The sequence below is a fragment of the Meles meles genome, chromosome 3 (genome assembly GCF_922984935.1).
Source record: "Meles meles chromosome 3, mMelMel3.1 paternal haplotype, whole genome shotgun sequence".
NCBI lineage: Eukaryota > Metazoa > Chordata > Mammalia > Carnivora > Mustelidae > Meles > Meles meles.
The window spans coordinates 107,458,992-107,470,237 of record NC_060068.1 but is presented as its reverse complement, the minus strand read 5'-3'; the positions used below and the strand labels follow the sequence as shown (position 1 = coordinate 107,470,237).

The 11,246-nt window shown below is 41.0% G+C and overlaps 1 pseudogene; it reads left to right on the top strand.

Annotated features, from left to right (window-relative positions):
• Window positions 1–1,887: 1,887 nt before the first annotated feature.
• Window positions 1,888–11,227, top strand: LOC123939263 (annotated as a pseudogene).
• Window positions 11,228–11,246: the final 19 nt, after the last annotated feature.

The window sequence follows — 11,246 nt, the reverse complement described above, 5'->3', positions numbered from 1 at the left end:
GGCTTTGGTTCTCTGACCATTGACAATAGAGAACAGTCCTTTCGGAGGAGCCTTAATCAGGTGTGGGGCGGGGGTGGGAGTTAGAGGAAAAAGTGGAAGTGAGAGTGGTTTATTGCTGTTCACAATAAAAGCAATAAAATACTTTGCCCTGAGCTGCATAAGGGCCATAATTGGTATGATAAGCTATCATTTAACATGAGGAGGAAATTGAAGTTTCATTTCCTTGCTTTTGTGGCACCCCTTGAATTGAATTGATGACACCATTCAGTCAATCAGCATGAGGCCTGCCTTACCAATTTTGTTTTGCAAAACAAAGCCAGTCACGGTCAAACTCAGTTGGTCAATTCCATAGATTAACATGAGAGGCCCCAGGAAAGCAAGACAGCTGGGATAGCTCTGGCTGGGAAATGATGGGTTAATCCTAGGCCAGCTTGGCAGGAAACTTCGTAAGATCTTTCAGGGCCCTGGTGCCCTCCCACTCCTCACCCCTCCAAGAGCTTCCCACACTCACCAGTGTCCTGGGGTTGACTCTGAATAATCTCCAGAGTTTGAAGGACAGGGGGTGGGCTGAGGGTATGGATGCAATTCCCCACTGTGTCATAATCCTCCTCTTCAGGTCTGATTTCTTCAGACGCAGGAAGGGTCATATGGTATGACGGAAGAAGTCTGACCTATAGGAGTTATATGATCTATATGAGGGCAAACGGGGAAGAATGAAATTTTCTTGAAAAATGGTCAATACAAAATTTCCGCCAAATCCTGGGCTCTCATAGATGTACCAACACAACCCACAACCTAAAGAACACAGTGAAGATTAAAATATTGTTAAAACTGTACTGAAGAGAGGGAGATTTTTGTTGCCTCTATGGCTAAAACGTTAGAAAGAAATTGTTGATTTTCCTAGAGGATGACCCAAACCCATCCTGATTCCTCTCCATGCTCAGAAGTTGTTAAGAACTGAGGCCACTTTAGAATAGATCACAATCTGGAGCTTTTCAAAGTTCCCATTTAGCTGAGATCATTCCATTTTTGTCTCGTTCTGAATTCTGATGTTTCTGGCGAACAAACAGTTCTGCCAGTAACACAAAGAACTATCAAAAAGCCAGGAAATCTGTACGTGGGGGAAGTTACCTGAATAACATGGGGGTTCATGTTCCCAGGGAGATTAAGGGAATGTTTGATTTTAGTTCCCTGGTCATCTTATATTTTTCTAAAAGGATTTATTCTTGCCATCTCTGTGACTGTCAACACAATTTAATTTTAATTTTCAAGTAATCAAAGGAGGCAATTTGATATTTGATAGCAGCAAAGCACTGCTGATTTTTTCACAGATTTTACTATAACGCCATGCAAATCACTTTCTGAGCTTCAAATTCCTTACTATAAAAAGAAGGGGATTCGATTCAAATGCATTAGATATGCACAAAACTTCTTTGAAATTCTGAAATTCTATTCTGAGCCCCTACATTTCTCTCTCCTGACAGTTCTGCCTTCATATGATGTCCCATGCCAATTGCCATACAGAATAAATTAGAACTAGTTTTGGTTGCTAGAAACTTAGAGCTTGTGAAACAGCAACGGGAAGATGTGCTTCAGATACATATCCTATGATTAGATTCCAGTAATTTGAATTTTGTACTGAAGGAAACTTATTTGTATATTATATTTTAAAAGGGGTTGCTGTTAAATTAACACCACAAAAAGGGCTGCAGGTGGAAGTTGTTAACAGCTTCTGATAACAATCTTCTCAAGTTCTTCTTCCGAAGGGGCTCCTTGCATAATATATGGCACTCTGGATGTGAGCCAGGAACCTGGATCATCATCCTTAGCTAGATTTGTGACCTTGGGCATGTCTCTTAGCTACCCCGGACCTCATTTGCGTCGACTATGAATGAAGGAGTTGTATTAGGTAAGAATGAGTAGTGGTTAAATGTAAATAAAGGCATTAATGCCTTTGGTAATACGGAAAATGCAAAGGGATTTAGAGACACTTTTTAAGTAATAAAGGAAAAAAACCTTGTGATTGTAGGCCCCCCAAAGCAACAGCATAAATGTAGTACAGTTCCAAGATCCATTCACTGATTAATTCACATAAATCCATTAAATGGATGAACTTGCTCTGCACACAACATTTAGCTGGCCCTATGAGAAAAACAAGGTTTTCCATGTCTGTGAAAAAGCACCAGGAAGTAATGGAAAGGCTTTAGGGCCAAATATAATTGAGTTCAAATCACTGGCTCTAAAAATTCCTAGGTATGGCCTCTGGATCAAATCATTCTAACTTCAAGATTATTGTGAGAATTAAATAAGATAACAGATGGAGGTTCTTAGCATAGTGCTTGGCACATCATAGGTCACAACAGATAGTTCTTTCATCAATGATGGGAACATAAGCGCCCCTGGCTGACTCAGTTGGTAGAGCATGTGACCCTTGATCTGGGGGTTGTGAGTTTGAGCTCAATTTTGGGGGTAGAGATTTTTTTTTTAATTTTTTTTATTAAAAAATATACCTGAGGTAAGTAATAATCACCAATATGGACTGAGTGCTCACTCTGTGCCTCCAAGGTACTGTTGGGTAACTTTTACATATCACATTTAATCCTTACGACAACGCTGTCAGGTCAGTACTATCATTTCCCAGTTTACAGATGAGGAAACAGACTCAGAGGTTAAGCAACTTCTCCTATGGTCACAGAACTAGGAAGTCAAGAAGTTATGATACAAAACTGCTTCGTTGTTTCCAAGAGTCAAGCCCTAAACCATTTCACCATATTATCCATTACATTATGTCAAAGGAGTATATTATTGAGTGCCAGAAAAGTTAGAAATTAAGCATGAGTATTTCACAGGCACAAGAAACAAGCATGTTTTAGAGCAAAATTATAGGACTGCCTCCTACGCTAGGGATTGTGTAACCATAAAAGAGTAGGAGAGTCATCTCCAGTATTTGCGAGGTGAGGGAGCAGGAGTAAAGGAAGAGACTGACTTCAGCAAATGTAGAGAATTAGGAATGAACCAGTTAAGTCAATAGACCACACTAAATAGAGCAATGTCCATAAAGGCAGGCTCTGGAATAAGGTGGGAAAGATAAGCACTAGCCAGAGTGTGGGAGCCCTGAATACCAGACTAACAAATAAGAAATATTCTTTTTCAACCATATTAGGTATACAAGAGGTACTCAATAAATATTTGTTGATTGTCACAAAATCAAGAGAATGAATTTCAAACCTAACTCCCCAATGGAAGTAGGAAACCCATTTTTTTTTTTAAAGATTTTATTTATTTATTTGACAGACAGAGATCACAAGTAGGCAGAGAGGCAGGCAGAGAGAGGAGGAAGCAGGCTCCCTGCTGAGCAGAGAGCCCGATATGAGGCTTGATCCCAGGACTCTGGGATCATGACCCGAGCCCAAGGCAGAGGCTCTAACCCACTGAGCCACCCAGGTGCCCCAGGAAACCCATTTTCAATATGGGCAGTGTCTATTCAGCCTGAGTCCCCTGGCCAGCTAGAACAGTAAGAAAGCACATGAGCACACTATTTTAAATCCCTTCAGTCTGTATTGTGCTTCAAAATTTCAAACTCTCTGAGTTTTACTGAGATATGATCGACATACCTGAATCTTTATAGCAGCTTGAGGTCAAGAATACCAAACTCACTGATAAAAATAAAGGGAAAATGATGAAGATGAGAGCAAGAAAAAAGATAAAGACTTTGAAAATAAGGGAGCTGTGAGAGGAAGAAAAGTCTAAGAAGATGCAAGGGCACAGAATCCAGTGAAAAGGCCAGCCAGATGGCTTTGGAAAGCCCAGGGCTAAGCCCTCAGAGTCAGGTAGCTTCTGAAGAGTGGAGAGGAGAGGGCAGGTAGGGATGCCCAGACCTACAGGAAGCTACACAAAAGGTCTGGCTTTCTACATACAACCGTGGCTTCAGATTGGGACCTACCATAATAGCAATAGAAAGAGGGATGGAATTTCATGATACAGATGTTTTCTCTAAGTTACAGCTCCACTGTAACCACAAACTTACAGTAGAAACTCAATCAGTATGATCTGGAAGTTACTTTTAAGTGTAATGTAACAAATACAACTCCTTGAGCAAACCAAGTGATACAGAAATGTGCTTTTTAAGTGATTTTGAGGAGCAGTCAGATAAGGAACGTAATTATATTTTGGTGTGTTCTTTTCAGTCTTTTTTCCCCCCCGAAAGTGTGTTTACCTACATCCTTTGCAAATGTTTCTATTTCTATTAGTCAACAGTAAGTCTTTCTTCATGCAAGGGTTAATATATGTACAACTTATACTATGCATAGGTGCATATAACCGACATATATACTATGTGGATTTAGCCTCTACGTATATTATATGCACATATAAACACAGGAATGTTAATATGTGTGCACATTTTAGCTGGCCTAAATTTCTTTTTCTGAATAAAGGGGTAAAATGTTAAAAAAAAAAAAAAAGAAGAAAAAGAAAGAAAGAGGGATGTAACAATGTGATTTTACCAGTGATAATATGGTATTTTTACTTAGACTATATTGCATTTCTCAGCACAGAGAAAACAATGGTTTCATATATTACATTTTCTTACATCCCTGTGGGGCATGAAGAACATTCATAATGGTTTGCCAATTGTGTGTTGAACTTGCATCTCTGAAAGGTACAAAGAAGTTAAGCTACACTAGAACTTGGGGGTTCTGTTAGATATAGGATTTTATTTTAATTGAACTTTGAATGGAAAGACTGAAACTTTAAAGCCTGAAAATTTTCAACTGGGATGTTTAGTCTATAGCTAGTCATCTGATGGTTAGAAGTTTGGCATGACTAATTCTTCACAGTCCATTTGCTAAATGACACATTATAAAAGCAAGCACCACTGAAAAGGATGTGCTTGTTTCCAAAGCTTCAGCTTCATTGCAGACTGACTGTTTTATATCGGTCCTCCTCTAACCATTTTATGGGGCAAGAGGCTCTAACCACATATATACGTTAAAGACTCCTTGAAATGTTCTCACATTGGCAAGGACCAGAAACACTAGATAAAGTCCAGAGAGGTCATCATCCAGGCCTCAACGTCACCTAGAAGGCCACCTAGAAGGATCAGGATTTTATAATTCTGATAGAAGATATTAACCCCTGAGATGTTTATTCTTGTAAAATAGTTTAACCCTCTCTATCCCTCAATTACAAAACTTGTCCTGAAAAGTAACCAGATCCTCGTAGAACAGTTGAGAATGTGAGTAAGCTCCGCATGGCTGCTTCATAATAAAAAGCTGAACACGGAGAGAATAATAACAGAAAGTTTAAAGAAGGATCTAGAAATTGTAGTTCAGATTGACACATTGTTGTTAATCTGTGTCTTTCAAGGGCCTTGTCTGTTTCATCTAGTTTGTCGAATTTATTGGCATAAAATTACTCATAATATTCCCCTATTGCCCTTTTTTTTAAGTTTTTTTTTTTTTTAATCTGAGAGAGAGAGAGCGTGAGAGAGCACAAGCAGGGGGAGAAACAAAAGAGAGGGAGAAGCAGATTCCCCATTGAGCAGGGAGCCTGACATGGGACTTGATCCCAGGACCCAGAGATCATGACCTGAGTCTAAATCAGACACTTAACCAACCGAGGCATCTGCGTGCCCTGTCCTTTTAATATCTATAAGGTCTGTAGTCATCTGACGATATTGGGCCCAATAAACAGAATTGGTTTAAGAAAGAAAAAGGGTGAAAAAAAATTGAGGCTGATTTGATAGACCATACTGAAGCCATAATTCTTCCAAGGAACATTCCACCACCTTCAGCTAAGAAATGCAGATGAGACAAGTTGGGGGGTGGTTTATGGTTCTAGTGATGGGGCTGTTGATCAGATTAGCTGCCCATTTGTCTGCAAGCTGCTTTCTCCTCCCATTCCCTGTTCCTTGCCACCACAGTACAGCTGCTGGCCAGGAAGCCTGAGGAAGAGGCTCCCTCTGGAGCTGATGGCAGTGGCACTTTAGAAAGTGCTGGCAGGGGGTGGGCTATAAAAAACAATTTGGTTTGGGAACAAAAGGCATCAATCAAAGCAGTGTCATCAACCCTTGATTTGTATGGGAGAGAATTTTGGGGTCACCTTTTGGGAAGAAAGAAAGGAATAGACAATTTTTTTTAAAGATTTTATTTATTTGACAGACAGAGATCACAATTTTATTTATTTGACAGACAGAGATCACAAGTAGGTGGAGAGGCAGGCAGAGAGAGAGGAGAAAGCAGGCTCCCTGCAGAGCAGAGAGCCCGATGCGGGGCTCGATGCGGGGCTACATCCCAGGACACTGGGATCATGACCCAAGCCGAAGGCAGAGGTTTTAACCCACTGAGCCACCCAGGCGCCTCTCAAGGGTCTAATTTAATAGGAAAGCTAAGCATGACTGCTACACAGACATCTCTTCCTTTAGCCATGTCCTTTGGTGAGGTAGGCGAAAGCTATCTCACTTGCACTTTCTATCTGAAATTGTCAAAAATCCCTGGATTCTACCTTTAGAAGTAAACTCTGTTAAAGGCTCTCTTAAGGGGGCGCCTGGGTGGCTCAGTGGATTAAGCCGCTGCCTTCGGCTCAGGTCATGATCTCAGGGTCCTGGGATCGAGCCCCACATCGGGCTCTCTGCTCCGCAGGGAGCCTGCTTCCTCCTCTCTCTCTGCCTGCTTCTCTGCCTACTTGTGATCTCTGCCTGTCAAATTAAAAAAAAAAAAAATGCAAAAAAAAAAAAAAGGCTCTCTTAAGACCAAGAGTTTTGGTTGTTGTTTTTTTAAATTTTATTTATTTATTTATTTGAGAGAGAGAGCAGGAGCAGGAGGGGTGAGAGGCAGAAGAGGCAGAAGAGAGGAAGAAGCCGGCTCCCTGCTGCGCAGGGACCCCCCCAATGCAGGGCTCAATCCCAGAACCCCAAGATCATGACCTGAGCCCAAGGCAGCCACTTAACTGACTGAGCCAGCCAGGTGCTCCAGTTTCTGAGATTTAATTACCTTTTGGAAAGCAATTAGGGATCTAAAATGAAAGGCATAAAATTAGGATAGGGACTGTTGTTAGTGAGGGGACCAACAAAAATAATCCAGGAAAAGCGTCTGAAGTCAGAGAAAGAGCAAACAAAGAATTGAGCCATCTCTGAATCAAAAGTCGAAACTCAATGTAAATAGTTCTTAGAATTAACTGCATAAAAGTAGCAGCAGTATTTCTGAGCTGGGTGCGTGCTTGTCCAAAGTATCTGTGACACTTTCAGATCATGCTCATCTGTGGCACCCTTCTGCGAGGACCAACACACGACTGCCCTGGATCTTCTCCTTCAAGCAATATTCTGCGCTTCAGAATCCGCCAAACGAAGCTGAGGTAGGTACGCACAGGTGAGACATTATGTGCCACGTTTCCTGGCTAAGTATAAGAGCAGTAACAGGCATGGGGAGCTTCTAGATGCTATCCCAGATCTACATGTGTACAGAAGTAAAGAAACAGCTGAACTGTTTAGTTCCAAGTCATTACAGAATTGCATGCTTGCTTGTTTTTTTCTTTGGTCTCTTTGAGTCCTGGAGAAAGGAAATAAATTTAGTGATCTATCTTGGTTAATAAAGATACCACACTATCACTCAGTGTGAGAGACATGCATGAAATCACTAGCACTTAACAAGGACAAATGTGTGCATAATAGTACTTTGGTACTACCTTTTAGTACATCAGAACATGGTCTTCTCCCCTCTCTAGTTACCCAGGAAGTAAACAAGAAGGCAGTCTTCCTGTTTTCCTCTGCAGTTGTGACCCATGAAATAATTACCTCAAATGTGTCTAAAATTAAAGAATGTAATAGCTAACTATAAATTTTTCCATGTGCATGTATTTTTGTTCATTCCATCTCCAAAATGTATCTCAAATGAGTCAGTTTTCTCTTTCCCCCTCCATTTTTTAAAGACTTTATTTATTTGAGAGAGAGAGCGTGTGTGCATGCACAAGCACGAGTGGAGGGAGGGGCCGAGGGATAGGGAGAATGAGAGAAGCAGATTCCGCTCTGAGGGTGGAGCCCAACATGGGGCTCTATCTCCAGACCCTGAGATCATGACCTGAGCAGAAATCAAAGAGACTGATGCTAAGCAACTGAGCCACCCAGGCGCCACCCCCTTCCCACTCCATTTAAAAAAAAAACAAATGGTAGGTTTGGAAACTGGAGCTGATTTCCAGTGTGGAATTTTTCTGCCATATACAATGCTGCCTCTTTTTTAGGCAAGAGTATACCCCTTGGGGAGGAAATGACCACGTGAACCTGTCACACCTAAATCTCATTGTAAAAACTATTTGCTTTTTCCTACGTGCCCTTGGTCACTGCTCAAAATACAACAATCTACCACTTATCTTTGTTACTAAGATTTTGGTTTGTCTTCCCAATACCGATGCCAAAGCTGTTTTGAAATACAGCAAGCAGATCAGTCTCAGGAGGAATACGTCCAAAAATTCATATATACGCCAGCACTAAGAACTTGTAAAACATCTTGGCAATAGGTAGCCTATTAATAAAGAAATATTGCCAGCCCTTTTAAGTTGACATCCATTAAGATGTGTATTTTTTTAGGATGGCCGGGGTGGCTCAGTTGGTTAAGCGCCTGACTTTTTTTTTTTTTTTTTTTTAGATTTATTTATTTCAGAAAGAGAGAGAGAGAAAGGGAGAACAGTGGCAGGGGCAGAAGGAGAAGGAGAGAAATCCTCAAGCAGACTTGATCCCAAGACCCTCCCATCATGATCTGAGATGAAATCCAGAGTTGGATGCTTGAGTGGATCTTTTTAAACCTTAGAAAAAATTGCAAAAGCAGTTTAACATGAACACTGCAGAAAAATTTTAAATACAGCTAAGTAAAAATTTATTTATTTTTTAAAAGATTTTTGAGAGAGAGCAAGTGCTAGCAAGAGGGCACAAGCAAGGGGAGAGCAGCAGAGGGAGAGAGAGAAGCAGACTGCCCATTGAGCAGGGAGCCTGAAAATGTGGGGCTTAATCTTAGGACCCTAGGATCCTGACCTAAGCTGAAGGCAGATGCTTAACCAATTGAACCACCCAGGTGCCCTGCTAACCAAAAAAAAAAAAAAAAAAAAAAAAAAAGAGCAGGGGCACCTGGGTGGCTCAGTGAGTTAAAGCCTCTGCCATGATCTCAGGGTCCTGGGATTGAGCCCTGCATGGGGCTCTCCACTCAGCGGGGAACCTGTTTCCCCTCCCCTCTCTCTGCCTGCCTGTGATCTCTGTCTGTAAATTAAATAAATAAAATCTTTGAAAAAAAAAAAGATTTTATTTATTTATTTGACAGAGAGATCACAAGTAGGCAGAGAGGCAGGCAGAGAGAGAGTGGGAAGCAGGCTCCCTTCTGAGCAGAGAGCCCGATGTGGGGCTCGATCCCAGGACCCTGAGATCATGACCTGAGCGGAAGGCAGAGGCTTAACCCACTGAGCCACCCAGGTGCCCCAATAAATAAAATCTTTAAAAAAAAAAAACCCAAAAAACAAAAGAACATATTCCCACCTTCCAGAGATTATATAATAATTATGTAATAGGTGGGTATCTTTCCATATCATACCCTACATATACACATATATGTATTTTTTTCATCAAGGAGATCACACTGTGCTTTATAATGTGTTTTTTCCAATTAACAATCTTTACTTTCCAAGACAATACATTTTCATCTCATCTAATACTCAACCTGGATTCAAATTTTCCCAGTTGTCTCAGAAAGGTCCTTTGCAGCTTCTCCGTCTAAACTAGGGTCTAGGGTTGCCTGGGTGGCTCAGTTGTTAAGCGTCTGCCTTTGGCTCAGGTCATGATCCAAGGCAGGAAGCCTGCTTTCCCTCTCCTAGGCCCCCTGCATGTGTTCCCTCCCTCGCTGTGTCTCTATCTGTCAAACAAATAAATAAAGTCTTTAAAAAAAATCAAGTAAAATGGGCGCCTGGGTGGCTCAGTGGGTTAAAGCCTCTGCCTTCAGGTCATGGTCTCAGGGTCCTGGGATCGAGCCCCACATCAGACTCTCTGCTCAGAGGGGAGCCTGCTTCCTCTTCTCTCTCTGCCTGCCTCTCTGACTACTTGTACTCTCTCTCTATCAAATAAATAAATAAAATCTTTAAAAAAATAAGTAAAATAAACCAGGGTCCAGTCGAGAAACTAGTATTGGTTCTGATTATGTATCTTAAGTCTCTTTAAGTCTAAAGTGGTCCCTTTTTTTCAAGACACCAATATGTTGAGAAGATAGGGGCATCTCTCCTGCAGATCATCCCATCTTCTAAATTTTTCTAGTTGCTTCTTAAACTTATATGTACTTAAACTTTTTAAACTAAGCTGTCTGAACTGTGTATTATAAATGCATCTAGATATACAATATATGCTTAGGAAAACATCAAAACTAAAATACTGTGTCTAGGAGTGCTTGGCTGGCTCATTTGGTAGAACATGTGACTTAGGGTCATGAGTTCAAGCCCCATGTAGGACTTACAAAAAAAAAAAAAGAAAGAAAATTCTATGTCTTACTTTGCTAACTTAAAAAAAAATAATACAGCGACATATCTTATCAGTCTTCTATTACTTAATGTTACATCACTGTTAAAGTCATACCCTAAGCTGACCACAGCTGTTACAGTATACTGAGCTCCAAAGAGACAGGACTAGGGCAGGTAAGAGCCAGATGTGCACTGGGTAACTCTGTGTCACACTAAAAAAAATAACTATACACAGGCAAGGAAGACCCTAAGAGACCAAGAAGTAAAATGCCATCATAGGCACTCTTTGTGCAAACTTTCTAGGAGGACCACGAGAAGCAACCAGATGCTTCAGTCCCCTTCTCAGAGTTTTACAAAAAGAGCTCAGAGAGGTAAAAGACCATGTCTACAGAAGAGAAAGGTAATTTTGAAGACATGGCAAATGCAGACAAGGAACCCTACATTCCTCCTAAAGGGGAAATAAAAACAAAGTCCAAGAATCCTGATGTACCGCAGAGGCTACCTTGAGTCTTTTTCTTGTTGATTATTGCCCCCAGATCCAAGGAGAACATCCTGGCTTATGCACTGGTGTTGTACTAGGAGAGACGTGGAGTAACACTGCTGTAGATGACAAGCAGCCTTAGGAAAGGAAGGCTGCTAAGCTGAGGAAAAAACAGGTAAACTAGATAAATTGCTGAAATACCAAAATATGAAAATAAGTCTATGTGGCAAGAAAAAAGTCCTCAAAGCTGAAAACAAGAAAAAGAGGACGAGAAGATGGA